General features: G+C 40.1%; 1 long non-coding RNA gene across 3 annotated transcripts in view; it reads left to right on the top strand.

Annotated features, from left to right (window-relative positions):
* The window catches only part of LOC119475229, a 33,670-nt gene extending 14,325 nt beyond the window's left edge, over positions 1-19,345 (top strand). Inside the window, exons 2-4 of one of the 3 annotated variants that reach the window (XR_005203741.1) lie at positions 6,688-6,776; positions 15,177-15,294; positions 19,043-19,345. This is a non-coding gene — a long non-coding RNA (uncharacterized LOC119475229). Of the gene's footprint in view, positions 1-6,687; positions 6,777-6,930; positions 8,123-15,176; positions 15,295-19,042 lie in introns of those variants that run through there. The other 2 variants (XR_005203743.1, XR_005203742.1) reach the window with 2 other exon arrangements.
* Positions 19,346-19,586: the final 241 nt, after the last annotated feature.

Raw genomic sequence — 19,586 nt, forward strand, 5'->3', positions numbered from 1 at the left:
TCTTAGGACAACTTACACTCAAACGCTCACACAGGAGTAAATGGTCCATTTGTCGGGGTACTATTTTCAGCTGCGGATCACTGCGCAATTGGTGCACTAGTGAGTATTTACGGCACCAGAATGATGCATGTGGGATTGGCTCAAAATAAACTACACTACCCATGTTCATTATAATGAGGGAACATGTGACTCAGCGCTCATTGATGTGTTTTTAATAGTTTTTGGACAACGATGTAGGTCTATTGTACAAGGAGTAAATTCTATTACGTTTCTGGCAATACAGGCAATACTTGTTAGCAGGATAAATGAATTACTGGTGTTAATGTTTTCATGGGATTGGTTGACAATAAGAAAACTATAGAACATTGCCAGCCTGCTTTTTATGTCTAAACAACACCTGTTCCCATGTGAAACTGGCATCAAATTCACAACAGCTGAGCAGAACTCAAACTAACTTAATACATATAAACCTTCATATTCACGTTGTCTATGCATATGTGTTCATTTTTAAGTTTTTTTTGGGCATGTATGCTCCCACACAATGCCTGCTCCTTACAATGAACCCGACACCAGAGCAAAATGTGGAGAGAGGGACGTTGTAAAAAATCTAAAAACAACTCCCTGCACGCTTATTTTGCTCTTGTTTTCCTGCAGCACACCAGTTTTTCATTTTGGGGAGGGATGGAGCGAGGAGAGGAAGGCGGGATAGAGTGCGTAGCGCTGACAGTATTTATAGCCCGCTGTTCTGACCAAAATTATCAGTGTACCACAAAATAACTTCCTCTGGCCTCACCGCCAAATAACAGGAAGCCTTCAATTGTGCGTATTTATTAATTCTAACGCACACGCATGCAGACACACACAGCCGTGCACACGCCTGAAATTTACGCACACAAACAGCTCACACATACAGCACATGAAAACATGCTCTTGTGTACACACACACACACACATGTACACACACATATGTAGTGAGGGTTTGCTGCCTTTATAAATAGAGCAGCTCCTGGAGCTCTGCAAAGTCGGCTGTGTAAACTTCCTCCACTTTCTGGAGTTGGTTTTTCTTTGTACTCACAAACTCTCTCTTTCCTTTTTCTGTCCGTCTGTCTCTCTCTGTCTGTTGCTCTCATGCACATACAGATGGACTCACGCAACCGAGTATGAGCGCACGTGGAAACACACACACAAACATGCACACAATCTCAAAGTCTGGCCTCCATTAGAGAGCCATTCAGCGGAGTTTGGGCCGGGGGGTCAAAGGTGAGAGTGTGTTAATTGGTGACGTGGGGGGTCTTTTCTGCTTGACTGACCATCACTGCCATGTGCACACACACACATACACACACACACACACACATATATATATATATTTATAAATTATACTTAATTCCTACTTTCTTTTCCAGCACTTCTGTCTGTCTCTCTCTGTCCTTCTCTCGGTGTTTTGCCTTTTGGGTCTGTAAATCACAGGTTGGATGTTTCAACGCAGCACAAAATACAATCACAGATGCTGCACCTGGTAGACATGTTAGTGAGCATGTGCACATGTGCAGCTCTGTGTGTGTACATGTGAGAATGTATGAGCCTGCCAGCCGGTGACTCTGTGATGGCAACTCTGCTTAAATAACGTAAAAAAAAAAAAAAAATGTAATTGAATTGAGCAGCATTAAAGTACTGAACATATTTGGTGTCATCTCTGCCAAAATGGTATGTTTTATATAAATAAGCCTAATTAGGTTTGTTGAAACTAATACACGCAAACATATATAACTGTTAAATGAAGTGTAATGATAGATGTCAAAGTCATGACGGTCAAAGAAGTCTACACACTGGTTTACTTAAGAACCACATGGCCTGCAGGACATTGGAGGATAAATCAAAACTGGAAGTTTTCTACCTCTTGTGTTTATGTGTGTGTGTGTGTGTGTGTGTGTGTATTGAATTACAAGCATGTGTTGTCCACTGGTAAAGCAGCATATTTCTCTCCCATAATCAGTAACAATAAATAAATCCTCGATTTCTTTTTGAAATTGCCAAACTTACTCAAAAGCAGCCGTCTGTTAACTTCTCTTTTTCTGCAGCAAATCGATTGGATTAGGTACAAAATTAGTTCCTCATCTCCAGCTACTTCTGCAGAATTGGTAGTACAATATTCAGATGTTGAATCCCAGAGAGTCTTACAAATTTTGAGACTACCTCTCTTGAAACGTTGTCTAACCTGCCTCCTTTACCCCCTACCAGCTAAACTTTTTAAAAGATTTCTGACCTACAATGCTGAATATTGTTAATTTATCATTTATGACTACTGGAACTGTCTACACTAGCTTTAAAGGTTCTCTATACAATATCCAGAGCATTAATATAGTAGCAAACAGCTATTTGCTATGTAAAGATATAGTGAAGTAATGTCTCTGTCTGAGCAGAGAATTAAATAACTCTCCCTCTGTGTGTTGTAATCGGAACTTCTCTGTGCTTTGTTGACATAGCCGGGCCGGCCGCATGTGTCAGTCAGTGGGCTACCTCTGGGTCTGAAAAGTGAAGCCAATATAGAAGTGCCTTAAACTTGCATTCTGTCTAATAGCCAGCAGCGGCAACTCGTCTGGTTGCAAAAAGAAGTCTGATTGTATAGAAGTTTATGAGAAAATGAAGCTTCTTCTCACTTGATTTATTACCTCAGTAATTATTGTAAACATGAGTTTATGGTCTCAATCGCTAGTTTCAGGTATTCTTCAATACAGCATGATGTTCATTTAGTAAATTATGGTCCCATTTAGAGTAAAATAGACGATAAAGCAGGGTATTCTTTAGCGCGTGGCTACCTTGTGATTGACAGGTCGCTACCACGGCCTTGTCTGGTCTGGGTGTTGTCCACATTTTCGTCTCACAACTTTAACCCTTTCACAGTGTGTTTTCAGTTCATGAAAGTTAAGTGTAACATTTAGGTCGCCTAAAAATGTCTTATTCAGCGTTTGGTTGTACTTAGCTCCACACTGTCGTGTCACTTCTAGTTGCAAATAACCAGGATAGCGACGACCAAAAGCCAAGATGGCGACAGCCAAAATGCCGAACTGGAGTTGTATCAGCAGCTTTTGACCCACATTTTTCACTCTTAGATCTCAGTGCAGCCTTAGTGCCCCATGGGTCATTGTATACTTCTAAAACAACTGGAAAATCAATTTGTAGTAAGATAATACTCCATCTTATGTGAATTATGGAGTACCTCAGGGCTCTGTTCTTGGCCCTCTGCTCTTCTGTCGTTATATTTCACCTCTTGGCCAAATTATACGCAGTCATGGAATCAATTTCCTCTGCTATGCTGATGATGCTCACCTCTATGTGCCTGTAAGCAAGATTATTTATGCAACGAAAGTGCAACCTGGATTGATCGACCACCATCTAGTGTTGCGATGGTGGTTCGACAATTGCTGTGCCAAATCCTTCGCGAAGTGCTAAAAATCAACGTGTGAACAGGAAACACAAATCCGTCTGTTCTCTACATTTTGTGTTTCGTGACAGAAGCCTTTAGAGTGTGCATCCATGTCAGACAGATTAAACGGTTAGTTTTGATTTGTTTTGTACGTATTGTGCGGAGTCAAAATCCCATTCAGCTGTTGTTAGGACGCTTGAATGTGCCTGCATACTTGTGAGTGCGTCTGTTTTCTCACCCAGGTGAGTGTATTATCTGTGTGTGTGTGTGTGTGTGTGTGTGTGTGTGTGTGTGTGTGTGTGTGTGTGTGTGTGTGTGTGTGTGTGTGTGTGTGTGTATGTGTGTGTGAGAGAGAAAGAGGAGTTGGCTGGCGTTGCGTAACCACCATGTGCCTGGGTGCCTGGAGCCGGCAGCTCGTTAACCTGCCTTCCTTCCTGCTGTCACCTCAAACTAAATAAACACAGAGGCTATCTGCTGTGCATGCACATGTGCACTAACACACACACACACACACATAGGACTATATACATACTCTTACACTTGCGTTCATGCATGTGGACATTTCTTTTTCTCCTGAACATATGAGCTGTGCACGTACGTCACCGGAGGCTCTTGCCTTTGGGGAGGACAGATCATATATCTCTTTCTGATCACACACACACACACACACACACACACACACACACACACACACACTAACGTTGAGCTTTTATTTACCCTGTGGGGAGGATGTTACAGTTAGGATGGGATACAACATGTCATTAAGGAATCCTGCCTCTGACAGTTGAAAACAAGCTGCCGGGTCTCTGCGGACTTTAACCTCTGCTTGGTGTTTTTCAGCGGGTGGCTTATTGGCACCCAACCGAGGTTTGCAGATGTTGTGACAGGGCAACCGAGATGTTATGAAAATAAGACATGCGGCTTTAGGCCAAGCTAAAATGTGGACGTGGTGGTGCCGGATCGTAGCCTCCAGGCAAACGCTCGTTACTTGGTCTGAACTTATACTGAAATGATGCAAAAAGGTTTTAATCAGGAGTTTTTTTTTATATTTTGTTTTACGTTGAGCAAACATGGCTGTAAATTCTTCGCAAGTAAACAACGACAGAAAGTGTTCCTCTTAACTTTACTGCCACACAGCAGGCTTACCTCATTGTTTTTCCCTATCCACATTAAACAGCAAGGCCGGCTTTTTCATATTTATCCGTTTTTTGGGTGTGAAATTGATGAGAAAATAATGCATTTTCAGATTTAGCCAGCTTAGATTGGATGCAGTCTATGAAATCAATGGGGATAACATAAATTGGGAGAAGACTTGATGTATACGGGATAAGAGTTTTTTTCCCATGTTTCCATATAAAAATTTTTGGACATCCTAACTGATTACAAGACGCTGGTCGGCAAAAGATTGACCTCATCCGATTTCACTTTCCTCGTCCTGAGGCCTTTAAATCTGTTTAATACCCACTTTGAAACTTCAGCTTTTCATTCCACAAACACAAAACATATCAAACCACATGTAACAAACCCACATCAAGGACTCATGTTTGTTTCATAAAAAGTAATCACATTAACATACCCTACCCCGACTTTTAATCTTTTAACCCAATGTTTCAACATGAAACTTTGCAGGGCCTCTCAGTCCGTGAGGGTTTTTGTATTAGTTTCTTTCTTTTAGAAAATAACACAGGAACATGGGGGGAGGAGTAGCAGAGGAGGCATTAATAAACAAAGAAATAAATAATGTTTATTGCGAGGCAGACATCACAGTGGGTTTATGGCTGGACTGTAAACTAGAAGAACCGGCTTAGAATTTACATAATTACTTCCTGGTGTAAATTACTCACCCCCTCCCTCTCCCACTCTTCATCTCTCTCTCTCTCTCTCTCTCTCTCTCTCTCTCTCTCTCTCTCTCTCTCTCTCTCTCTCTCTCTCTCTCTCTCTCTCTCTCTCTCCTCTGGGTCATGTCATTACTCTTAATCATAACAGTATTTTTTTCAGTAGCACTTATCACCTATGGACAAAGTATTTCTGCATATTCCAATAGCATATATTAATTCTGTTTTCAGGAATATATGGTGTTCAATTATGAAAAAAATAACAAATATAGTTTGGTGTTGATGGAAGAACAACAAAAAACAGTTACAAATTATTTGAAAAATATTGTTATTGTGGTGTTATGCAAATTGCTATTTGTGAAGTTTTAAAATTCTGTGCTCCAATGTTGTGAAATTGATCGATGTCCATCAACATGTGACTTGAAAAAAACACCCTGGCCCCTAGAAATTACATTTATTTAGAGCACAGTTCGTCAAATAGTCACAAAATTGAATTATTGATTCATGTACATAGACACGGATTTCCCATTTTTTCATGATGATCAACACAGGTATTTATTACATGGCTTTGTTGAATACTCGATTCTGATTGGTCAGCCACAGCGTTTTACTGTCTGTTATTTCTTTATAGCAGACCGTTGCTACGGACATAGTTCTGATGTCGGACTCTAGTGGTCCGTTTTTGTGTCAAATTATTGATTTCATAAGTAAGTAGCCGTTTAATTAGCGGGATAATGTACATCTAGCGGGTCATTGTCGTGAAATAAACTCCTTCCCTTTTTGTACGTTGATAAATTATAAAAATCGTCCAAATCCCTGTTGATCTTATCTATTAAATATTCACCCAGGTGTCATGCTTCCATCACTGTCGGTCAAAGTTGGAGCCGATAAATATCCATGACTTCTGTAACCTTTCCCACTGAAGACAAGAGCCATGTTAGTGGATACACTGATGTATTCTTAATAGAGCTTTGACCAAGAAGTTGCACCACAGTTGTAACAAGAAACACATTACATAACTTCCAGCTATAGTTGTTATTATCGTTTGATCTCACCATGATTACCCTTTTACTAATATAACCTGATTAATGAGAATGCCCTTCAGTTCGGGCTTGATCAAATGTCTGCAGAGTTTATACAGTGACAAATGTACTATTTTGAAAACGTACCATTAGTTGATAACAGATACTCTTAATGAACATTGCTGAAACTATTTAAAAAAAACTGAGCATCAGAAATCTATTTTTTGTTTTACACAATGAAACGACAAACGACTTTACAATGAAAGCCTTGAGCTGCGAGCTGCAGGGAGTGTTTTCTGTCTCTGGTCCAGCGTTGAATTGTAAAGCACAGGGTTAGGTTAGGTTAGTGGAGGTCAGGGAACACAAGGACAAATTGCTAAATGAAACGTTTCTCCTCCTTTAGGTCAGACTCTTTGCCTGTGTGGTGTTTATGTCCTGGGCTCGAGAAGAGACGGGTGGAGGGAGGAAGAACTGAGGCCTTCACTTTCTCCGGTCTGTTTGCACTCTCGCTGTGGTCATTTCAGCCTCTTCCTCTCTCTTAACACTTTCTTCATCTCTTTCTTTTCTCTTTTTTCACTCTTTCACTCTTTTCCACCCCCCTCTGCTTCTCTCTTTTCTCTGTCCTCCGTTCCCACTGGGACCGTAGCCATGTGCTTTGGAGGCCCTCAGAGATGAAACCACACATTGGAGCTGTAGCAGGGGGTAGAAGAAGAAGAAGAGGGCTCCAGAAAAAGCTCTGCCGGCGCTCCCAGCCAAGACACCAGCCAGAAACCAAACTGGATGTGGTGAAACTGTCAAATTACTTAAGGAAACTGCTGCAAAACCTCAGGAAGCGAAAAACAGAGAGGGAGAGGGGAGTTTTTTTTTTCATCGTGTTGCAAAACAAGCAAAGCGAAATGGTATTTGTAAAATAATTTATAATTTTAAAAAGCTGTCAGTGGGCAGGCCTGGCTGTTATAGAACATATTTTCTCAGTATCTTTCAGTGTTCTTCCGTAGTTTAATTAAAAAGGTATTTATGAAATGCATCTTTTGATTCAAATCCAACTGAGGACCTACCTCTTGCACATCTTTCTAACCATACTTCAAATCAGCTCTCTAATAAAAGAAATAAAATGCACTGAAATACCAATTAAAAAGCTATTTACTTGAATGTATTTCAAGACTTATAGGCCACATCCACATTAAAAATGCATTTGTTTTCTGGTCATTCTTTTGGCCACACTAAGCCAGCGAAAAAACAAAACTTTTTCAAAAAGATGTACCCAGAAGTTGAGAAGTTTGAAAAACAATCACGATACTTGAACATAACCAACAACAAAAGCTTTAAAACCTTATTGTAAAATGTTACAAACCTGTCTAATTAAAGGAGTTTACCAATTATTCAGTGAGGGAAACCAACAAGACTGCATCCATTTACAACCCTGCCCCTACAAAATTACATTCATATAATACCAATTTGTTTTGGCAGTAACGTTTTGAAGGAAACATAATTAATGCCTCGAGTGTATTCAGTGGCAACATTTCTTTTAGTGAACTGTAGGAAGTGCAACGTTTTTCTACCACATGCAAGTCGTGGGGAGTTTCCTGATGTAGATGGAGGGCGTACAAAGACTTTCAAGGCACCAAATGTACTTTGGTTATGGTTGGGGAAAGATCTGAGTTTCCGTTACTTGTCATTAAGGAAAACACGTCATGTTTTTCACTTTTTTTTTTCACTTTTTCAGTGTTTACCAAAGACTACAATCTTTCTCTAACCTTAGCCGAGTGCTCTTAGTGCCTAAATTTAACCATAAAAAATATAATCATGCTTTAGTTCTATACGATCGGATGTTGTTGAAAAACAAATTAAATACAGTACGTTGTTGGTGAATGTTTTGCAGATATGTCCCGCTTAGTATGAATATATTGCGACTTGCCAGATACATTCATTGTTGGTAATTCAGGTGACATTAACTTTCTTTTTTTTTCATATTTGCTGTTGTAATTTATTAATATATCAATATAATTTCTGGGAGACTGTGGATTCTTATAAATGCATTAATACTGACTACGTTTGCATACGATACAATACAACTTTATTGTCAGTTTGCACTGAAATTCATTTTGCATCCTTAGGCAGTTTCGTTCAAGACATTTACATACAGGTTAAACATACATTCACACTTTAGTAAACGTACAAAACCCAACAGTTATGATAATTAGACATATCACATGCACACTGTTTTTGGTTAGCGACAAGATAGACTGATGTCTAAAAGAATTCTTCAGCCTGTTGTGTTTAAATGAAGAGACTCAAAATCATCTATTGGCGGGAAGAATTTAGTATTCTCCATTTAAACATGCAAGGAGTCAGAAGAAATACTGTTAGTGTATACTGTTATATATGTATATAATATGACAGTCAGTGGTTCATATGCACCTCCACAAAAAGAGAAAGCATTTAATTACTGCTCCACTCAAAATATGCAACACTCTCAGCACCGTCTTGAATGTGCAAAGTGACAGTCATGAGAAAAAGAAGTTCTCAGTTGCATCAACTTCCTCTGAGTTAGTTTGCTGTTTGTGGAGTCCGGACCATGGATCTATAAAGAGAACTGGTTACAGAACACGCTCTTTACTCTGCTGGAGGTATCAGCTTCTACGGGATCTTATCCCCCCCTGTACTGTATATTTTAATTTGTGAAAAAAAGTGTACAAACTGCCAGTGTTCCTGAAATTTGCACTGAAAAAAAAGGAGGGCTTTTATTTTGACATGGCTGCCGGTTAAAACTGATGCAGGATTCCAGTTTCCTCTCATTTAAGAGGAAGATGTAACATGAAAACATTGTAAGAGTTGACATAAGGGATGAATCAGCTCAAGGCCTGAGTGGATCATTAGGCCGCTATAAATCACGGCTATACGTTTCACATAAAGTGTTACCATTTGTGTGTGTCTGTGTGTGTGTGTGTGTGTGTGTGTGTGTGTGTGTGTGTGTGTGTGCGCGTGCGTACCCTTGCACCGCGCTCTGGCTCCACTGAGACTCCATGCCTAGCAGTTATAGACAGCAGACATGGCTTTAACTTCCACTGCCTCTCTCTCTCTCTCTCTCTCTCTCTCTCTCTCTGTCTGTCTCTCTCTCTCTCTCTCTCTCTCTCTCTCTCTCTCTCTCTCACATGCACACACACACCTACACGCACACACACCTCCTCCTCACTCCATAACAAACAGCAAGAGTCTGGGCCCCCAAGGCTTCCTGTATCCTACACAGCCAGCAAATAAACACAATCACATTCATTTACCCCTACACACACACACACACACACACACACACACAAAAGCATTCATTCGTGCACAGTCGTGCTGCAAACAGACCCCCCCCACAAACACACACGCACACACTCAAGCATTCAGGCGTGTGCAGCAGACACACAAGCACACACACACACACTCTGCGACTGAAAGAGGACTCAGACCAAATGGGTAACCACTGCTATTTCTTCCCTCATTAAGCAGCGATATTACGAGCTGACACTCTGAGAGGCCTGTGGGCTTGGACTCGGTGTCCCGAGGTTTCCACAGTTAAAGGGGGGGAACGTCTCCTTCTGTTACAGGAAGAGCGGAGAGAGGAATCAGAGGAGATAACCAGCGATGCCGCAAAAGATTTAATGACCATATTTTAGAGGTTAAATGAAGGAAACTGTGCGTCCGCAGGAAGATTAAGGTCACAGAGAAGTGGACGAGTTTTCTTTTGGCGTTCTCGGCCTCTTTGTTTCTTACAATTTAAGTATTGCAATTGCATTCCCATTCCCTGCAAGTTTTCCAGTCAGAATAGCAGCATTTTCTATCACTATCATTATGAATTAGAGCTGTCAATCGATTCAAATATTTAATCGCATTATTTGTCCGTAGTTAATCGTGATTAATCAGAAATTAATCACACATTTTTTATCTGTTCAAAATGTACCTTAAAGGGAGATTTGTCAAGTATTTAATACCCTTATCAACATGGGAGTGGGCAAATATTCTTGCTTTATGCAAATATTTATTATTGGAAATCAATTAACAACACATAACAATAACAATATTGTCCAGAAACCCTCACAGGCACTGCATTTAGCATAAATAAATATGCTCAAATCATAACATGGCAAACTGAAGCCCAACAGCTTGAAAATCATCACTTAAACATCATCAGTGTTTCATTTAAAATTCAATGTGCAAGAGTGCAGAACTAACGCAACAACAACAATAATATATGTCACCGTCAAACTACCTATGGGCTGCACCCTAAGTATCTTGTATAAATATTAGAAAGAATTGATTGTTTTATCGACTTAATTCACAAACCGGGCCGGAGAAAAGATTTGATCGGCGCTGTGTTGGCTGAGCATTTGTGAGTTGGGATGGAAAGAAGTGGTTTCTGGGAAACCATAGCTCGCGTAGGGGCCTGCAAACAAGCCAACGTGCAAGCCTCCAAAATCTTAAATATTTGTTGTGCAAATCTGTGGTTCTTTGTGTCAAACAATCTGTGATTAGCCGAGCGGGGAAGGAGATCGTGTGGTATCACTGGGATCACGCCAACACTCAGCATGGGACTAAAACAAACAACCCAACGCTGAGTAGTTATTTGTTTTTTCATTTGTCTTCATTTTATGTATTAGTATTGTTTTAATGCATTCACATTTGACACTACGTCTCTGTACACACATGACATCTCTGCATTATGTATGTTTGCAGGCTTTATAGAGGAGAGCTTTGTGAAGGTATTTACTATTACAAACTATTTCATATGAATAAACTGGTTCCAGCTTCTAATAAGAAGCCCTTTGTAAAGGTTTATAAGTTGTAACTAATGGCTTTATTATTAGTTATTAATCTGTCATCAAAATAGTTGCTTACTAATTTAATAGTTGATAAATAATTGATTAATCGTTGCAGCTCTAAATGCCTTATTGATCCTTATAAGCCATTATTAAGAACTAATTCTGGGTTGTTGGCTTACAATTGATCAATAAGGATATCTTATTAGACAGTGGTACCAATAAAGTTCCTTAAGGTCTGTTGGCAATTTTAATATTTACTGCAGTGAGCAAGCGGTTAACTTAGATTGTACATATTTGGAAGTATTTTGCTTACTCTAAAGCCAAACCGATCTCACAGGTAGGTGTATAAATAGCACAACATTACAAGGACATTCCCTCGTGTCATGACGGCGCATTTTTTAGGCTTTTCGCGTGTCATTTTTACATCGTGGTTGGACTTTAAATAAGTACGTAAACTAAGTAAAATACATACGAAAACATGTCACAAACATCACTAAAAAACATGTCAAAACGTGACTAACGTAACTTACAAAAAAAAAAAGTGTTGCATATTTACACGGATGCATTTACATTGCAGTCAGCACTACATTGCGTACAAATGACATGCCAAAACCAAGAACGACGTTCTTATTGCACGCTAAATGCCTTGCTGATTATCGTGTCGTTCACACGCCTTTCCATGCAACTGGGTTGCTACAGCAGCTCTGAATGTGCATTAAGGTGTTAAATGAAATAGTTTTTTTTGTACTTAAGCAGCAAGAATCTTTATTGTGGAGTACACGCACCACTGAATATAAAATGGTGCTGCATGTTTTTAGTGTTTTTAGTCAACATGTTTCAACAAAGAAAGAAACGACGGACAACTAAACTTTTAATGCATCAAGAGAATGTGAACTGTTGCTACTATTTTGTAAACTCATGTAAATTCCTTATTTTTAGCCCCACCAATACTATATTTTTGACTTCACCTATACATATAGCATGTGTTTATAATATCCCTTCCTCTCCCCTCGTCCTCCTCCTCCTCGCGGGCGTGTGAAAGGAAGATACCAGGGTAGCAACAGAGGAAACATAGCAACCACATAATTGGAGGCCAGGATCAAACTTCAATCACATCGTCCTATCGGCGAGGCTCAGTACCCTGCTCTTTTCCCATATATCTTGTGCCATAATGACTGCGACACAGCTCTGCTACTACAGGCTTCGGTTGAGTCGAAATGTATGTAATTGGTTTACAGAAGTTGCATTTAAGGGGAAAAGAAATTTGCAAGGTTGCAAGTCACTGACATGTACTCACTGTTGTGGTGGAAACAGATTTTGCTTATCCGCCTTTTAGGGTAACATAAATCATCAGAATGCATATAGTGTATAATAAGTTTTAAGTTACATAGAATAGTTTTAAGTAGAAATAAATTGTTTCCTTGTGGTCACAGTGGCCTATTTTTAATATACGTCGCTGCATTAACTATAAACAGAGTTGCTTTATAAACTAGAGGTTTACTTTTTGGCTTGTGTGAAGGAAAGTAATGTATTCTTTAGGGCTTTCTTTAGTCAATTAGTCATTTTTTAATGTGTTTTTCATGCTGAATAACTTGTAAACAGCAAACAGTGGTGCTTTCGTTTGATTCTTTGTGAAGAAATTGAGTTTTACAGATCTGTCGATTAAACCGCGTTAATAACGCATTAACGTAAATTTGTTTTAACGGCACTAATTTCTTAGGAGTGTAGCAGGCTCAGTTTTAGTGAAGCTAGAGTGAAGATACTGGTATCATATGAAACTAGAAAAAAACCTAAGAAATCCATTGGTACCAATGGTATGTCATTCTAGCTGGTCAGGAAGGAGGCTAAATAACGCTCCAAACATGCTCTAAATTTTGGCGAGGAAAAATTGTCATGGTCATTTCCAAAGGGGTCTCTTGACCTCTGACCTCAAGATATGTGAATGAAAATGGGTTCTATGGGTAGCCACGAGTCTCCCCTTCACAGACATGCCCACTTTATGATAATCACATGCAGTTTTGGGCAAGTCATAGTCAAGTCAGCACACTGACGCACTGACAGCTGTTGTTGCCTGTTGGGCTGCAGTTTGCCATGTTATGATTTGAGCATATATTTTATGTTAAATGCAGTACCTGTGAGGGTTTCTGGACAATATCTGCCATTGTTTTGTGTTGTTAATTGATTTCCAATAATAAATATATACATACATTTGCATAAAGTAAGCTTATTTGCCCACTCCCATGTTGATAAGAGTATTAAATATTTTTTGACAAATCTCCCTTTAAGGTACATTTAGAACAGATAAAAAATGTGTGATTAATTTGCGATTAATCGTAAATACATTTTTTAATCGATTGACAGCCCTGGGTTAAACATAAATTACAGTCTAAAATAAGGAATAGATCTGCTGTTTTATTGATTAAAATTGGGGCCAGCTAAGCTCTAATGGTAAGTGTACAGAGATGTAAGTGATTTCAAGCTTACAAAAACAGTTAAAATATATTTATAAGTTTGTAAGCAGGAAAAGGAGGTCAGGAATTTTATGCCTTGATTTCCTTGAACTGTGCAGCTATAAAAATCCAAGGACGGGTTTGTTGATTTTAGAAGGTTGAGTCTCCTTCCTGTTATCAAAGACAGACATTGAGGTGGTGGACAATTATGTAATGCTGAATTTCACAGCGGACCTGTTGCTGAGCTGAAATCTGAGGCCAAAGAAAAAGAAAAATCCTTTGATGTAAGCTTTAATGTAATGTCCCCATTTTCAAAATCCCTTTCTCTCTCGTTTTGACCTCCTATTGGTAACTACAGTATTTGAGAAATGCTACCTACATCTTCTATGGCCGTTGAGCTGTTTCCATGGCGATGGTAGTCTCAAGTTTAGCATCCAAAGTTTAGCCCTGAAGGGGGAGGGCGGCCAACTTTTGTGGCTCGTAGTGAATCTAATTCCTTTTTTTTTTTGCACCAGACTCCTATCTTCTCTTTTGCGTTTTATATCTCGCAGACAAAACAGGAATTCTACAAATGTATGATGATTAAAATGCATTAAAATCTGCAAGAATAGGAGACAAAAAGCAAGCTGATCATCTTAATCAGACTCCAAACTCCACCAGGAAACAATATGTTTCATCTGAGGCAGTTTAAAATGACAGAAAGAACCAGTTTCCATGAAAAAAAAGCATTACATTTACTTTACTACAAACTAAAACTTGTGCAGAAATGTTTCTCTCCGGGGAGATTACTACCCACCGCTGTGTGTGAATGAATAGAATCAGCCTGCACAAACAGCTAGCTTGCTGTGCTGTTTGGTCGTCCCACCAGACACAGGAAGTTACAGTGTCCCGGACGTCATTGTACTGCGGGACAGAGGTGTCTTTGTCTGGGCCCCGAGGTCGCTGAGCAGGTGCTCTGTCTCTGTTCCCTCAGTGGTTCTCACTCACTCTCTCTTCTCTCTCCCTCCGTCTCTGTCTTTCTCTCACTCTCTTGCACTATTATGCACATTAAACACATGAAATTACAAATGATTAAAGATATCTTCCTGATATGAAAACCACAAAAGTGTACAGACAATGGAGCATCTCTTGTTATGTCAAGTTTGTTAACTTCCTTTTCATTATTTGGCTTTTATGTATACAGTAATTAAGGCTGTCAAAGTTAACGTGATAATATCGCCTTAACGCAAATCTGTTTTAACATGGCCATTTTCAAAGGGATCCCTTGACCTCTGACCTCAAGATATGTGAATGAAAATGGGTTCTATGGGTACCCAAGAGTCTCCCCTTTACAGACATGCCCACTTTATGATAATCACATGCAGTTTTGGGCAAGTCATAGTCAAGTCAGCCCACTGACACACTGACAGCTGTTGTTGCCTGTTGGACTGCAGTTTGCCATGTTATGATTTGAGCACATTTTGAATGGCTAATGCAGTACCTGTGAGGGTTTCTGGACAATATGTAAGGGATAATGTACAGCGAGCCGGTCATTGTTGTGAAAGAAACCCCTGACAGGGCGATGCCGCACCCTGACGCGGTGTGGATGCTTTAATTAAAACCCGCTGATGAAAATGCATCTGACATTTTTCTCATAGTTGGATGGCAGCGAGGACGTACATGGACGTTTGGGCCTCCTGTTTACTGCATCGTACGCCATCGGCAGGAAAGGAAAGGATGAATCGGGACAGTGAGGAAGCATTGAAGAAGGCAATTGTATGCAACTACACACAAAAACACACACACACACACACAGACACACACACACAGACCCAGGAAAGAGGAACGTGAGAAAAGAATGAGAGGGAGATTAACACACTAATCCAATATCCGATGCTCCTGGACGGAGGAGCGGCTGTTGAATGATGCCTCTCTCTCTCTCTCTCTCTCTCTCTCTCTCTCTCACACACACACACACACACACACACACACACACATGCAAGAAGACACACACATGCAAGATACTGCAGAGGGGGGGTCTGAAGGATACGTCCCGTAAGCATTTCAGTGAGACCAACCACATCCTTGGCTAAGCCACACACACACACACACACACACACACACATACACAGGAATAGTATTGTGGGCCACAGGGCTTCGCAGGCCAGACCACTTCTCACAGACAACACCACTGCCACAAAATTTACAAGGCTTGTTGCTAATATACATTCGGCTGCATTTGCACGTCCATGCATGAACGTGCGTGAGTGTGTATATGTGTGTGTGTGAGTGCGTGCGAGTATGTGGTGTAGCTTAACTAGTTCCTGTAGTTCCTAGAGATTCCCTTTCTTGGAAACCATTAACTAAATCACTTTTCACAATGGCTGGCACGAAGTGAATCCAGCGGGTTTATAATTTGTTTCCTCTCTCAGAGGTTCTATCCATTGAGACCTTTTGATTGACAGCTTGATGCAGCACTTTGTAGAGTACGATTAAAAGAGCGGTCCGTCAATTTAATACTGCACATCCCCTAAATGAGAAAGAATTCTTAAAATTGATGCAGTAAAACCAGAGATTTCCTCTTCTTTACTTCTTTGATGCTTCCTTCTCTTAAAACAAAGCAGTGTTTTATGAGAATTGGATATTGGACACCAAGATGGCGCCCACTTGTTCTAGCTAAAGTTGCTCACCCAGGACGTACGCTTGCTGGTTGCTTCTGTGTTGTGGTGCCCACTTCAAATGTGTATTATTCCGTGTTTCCACTCACTTTTGGTACAAGGTCTTTCTCTCTAGCTGTGTTTCCACTGCAGATAGTACCCCTTCAGTGTAGGCGGGATTCTCAGCTGATCGTCATAGCGATGGCGCGTGAAACTGCCGTGACATCATCTTCAACGGAACACTTGCTGAATCATTTCAATGGCAACCAAACAGAGAAATGTCTGCACTTCTTCAATTGTAGAGTGTATTGTTGCAAGCTGCCGTTCTTTAAAATCTGGGTCACTCAACACGACTTTCAACAACGTTTTTTTCATGCGTTTTTTTCTATGTCCAGCAACACGGGACACACGTGTCAATTTCCGCTCCAGTCTTTTCAAAATAAAACTGCACATGAATGCCGGTCACCTGGGCGAAAGTCTGGTGTTTTTTGACCCACGCATCCACCACGACCTTCTCCCTTTTCGCCGTGTGCCGCGCTCTATACTTCCCAGTTCAAAATTGCGCGAATTACATACAAATTAATTTTGTGCTGAGCATCACAAAAGAAATTTGAAATTCATGTCTGTGTACATGAATCAATACATTCAATTTAGTGACTATTTCACAAAATGCTGTGCGACTGGGCTGAATTAATACCATAATATCCCTTTAAGGTTTTTATCCCAAAATTTTACATGTCCATGGACATCCTTGCTTGATATTTCAATAACCCATTTGACTGCATGATGAAGAAATCTCTCCTTTTTTTTTAAAAAAAACAGTAACTTTAACTAAACTCCAGCTTTACTGTCATGCAATCAAAAGCATACAAACGATTTGTGCTAAATATTTGCCTCCTATTTGTGGGATAATACACCTCTTTCTAAACTATCATACTGCACAACTGGCTTTGACTCAGAGACCTGTGACCTTCGAGAACAGAGAATGCATGACAGGAACTTCACAGGAAGAGAAAAGGTCAGCCAACAGGAACACGGGAGTGCCAACAGAGCTAAAAGGAAACATTGAACCGTGGTGAGACATGCCAACATACCCCGCCTTCAGGTCCTAAACATGCAAACACACTTACACACACACACCAACTCTCATATATCTGAGAAAACATGACTTGACCTCTTTCTCTTTGCCTATAGGTGGGCTACTGTGAGAGGTGGCGGGTTGTTTCTGATGGGTTGCCGTGGTGATTTTGCTTGTTGCTCATGATATTGACTAAACAGATGTATGTTAACAGGAAGAAGAGAGGGCACTTCAGAGTACAGCTATGTTAGCGATCAGCTGTAGAAGATGTGACCATGTGAAAGTTACAAGAGGAATGTTTCACGAGAGCAGGGTCTCTCCTCTCCTTTCCTCTCCTCTCCTCTCCTCTCCTGAGCCGGAGAGCGAGTTGGCAGATTCAGAGGAGTAACAGATGTGTGTAACATCATTATTTCAGTCACTGGCACGACCACTGTTGGATTTGTAATACAAAGCTGCTGTAAGTTTATCACAACACATCCAGCCTTCACAACTAAACTCTACAAGTCCCCCAGGGTGTGTGAGAGTGAGTCCATATTAGTGTGTATGCATTCATAGTCTGTTTATAGCATGATGAAGCAGAGGCTATAGGCTGGCATGGGGGCATACCCAGAGGATAAAGTTCACATGAGCTGGCTGTGTCCAGTGTGATGATGTCTCCTCTGGTTCTCGTCCACAGTGAGTCTTTGGAAGTTAATTCATTTCCTATAAAAGTCAGCAGACAGAGATTCTTGGTCATGATGTGGGCTGTCAATATGGCAACCCAATCTCATTGGAAGGCCTATAAATAGCACGATATTTTAAGGACATTCCGCGTGTCATGATAACGCATTTTTAGGTTTTTCGCGTGTCATTTCACGCCACGTTGTGAAGTGGCTTTTGTCATTTAAAGATTCTCTATATCATATTCAGAGCATTAATATAGCAGCAAACAACTATTTGCTGTGTAAAGATATATAGAGGAGTAATGTCTACCTGAGCAGAGAATGAAGTCGCTCAAGTGCGTGTTGTAATTAGAGCTTCTCCATGCTTTGTAGACATAGACGGGCCTTTTCTCACTTTTTTATTCTACGTCACTAGCTCTGAACATAGCATATTCACATGGAAGCGTTTACATCGCAGTCTGTACTACATGGTGTATACATGACATGCCATAAGCAAAAACAGCATTGTTATTGGAGGAGAAATGACTTGTCGTATCATTAATACGCCATTTGGTGAGAGCTGCAATATGACCAGAGAATTTGGCCATGACTGAATTCATGCACATCAACTGTCCTTATTAGTGCTGGAGATTTCGTTTGACAGCATTTTAACCCACAAATGTAAAAGAAAAACCTCAGGACAGCAGAGAAATGTCAGTAAACATCAAAACCAACACCAATATTTTTGAATATAATAACGCCAATCTTAAAATCAAACAGTACCATCCCCATCGTATACATCATGCATTTAGTCTGTGGTCCAATCAGTGTACCGACTAAACCGAGTCCAACAACAAAGCCTCATTGTGGACCACAAAGCTGATACACACACACACACAAACACACACTGTTACGACATGCATACATGAATGGGGACACTCACACATATGCATACAAGATAAACACAGCCCAGGGAACAAACAAACAAACAAACACACACACACACACACACACACACACACGCACACAATGGCGCTGACTTCCTGTGAAGTCATACCTGTTACATAAGTCTCTCTCTCTCTCTCCTTGTTTCTCTCTTTCTCTCTCTGTGTGTGTGTGTTTGGCTCCTTTTGTGTTTGTCCTGACAGAATAGAAACTGGATCACGGACAGACAAGCAGACACGTGAATGAAGCACATTTAACCTTCAAGAAGCTCAGTAGGAATTACATGAAGAAGCATGAGTGACTTTGAAGCCAAATCTAGGAAAAAGAACACCATCATGTTGGGTTTTTGGAAATTATAGCTGCCACCTTTCTCTATTTTCTGACATGAATAATTAGTAAGAATGACTATTAACATACACTAAAATCTAAATGACTTCATAGCTGATAATGTCCTGAAAGTTTGTTTCTCTTCCTCCCAAAACAAAAGGGTAATAATACATATCTTTCGTTTTTAAAAATACATTTTGTGTATTTTTTATTGACATTTACTTTCTTTGTATTTTGCTAAATCAGGTTTGAATTTTTAGTTTAGTATTTTTTCCATATGGCTTCTCGACCTCTCCTGTCACATTTGTTTTTATTTCTGCTTCACCTGATATAAGGCCCAGACACACCAAGCCGACATCAAAGAACTAGCAAAGAACTAACATTCTCACTGCTCATGGCCTTTACAGTGAAACAGATAAT

The sequence above is a fragment of the Sebastes umbrosus genome, chromosome 17, assembly GCF_015220745.1.
Source record: "Sebastes umbrosus isolate fSebUmb1 chromosome 17, fSebUmb1.pri, whole genome shotgun sequence".
In the NCBI taxonomy this organism is placed as follows: domain Eukaryota; kingdom Metazoa; phylum Chordata; class Actinopteri; order Perciformes; family Sebastidae; genus Sebastes; species Sebastes umbrosus.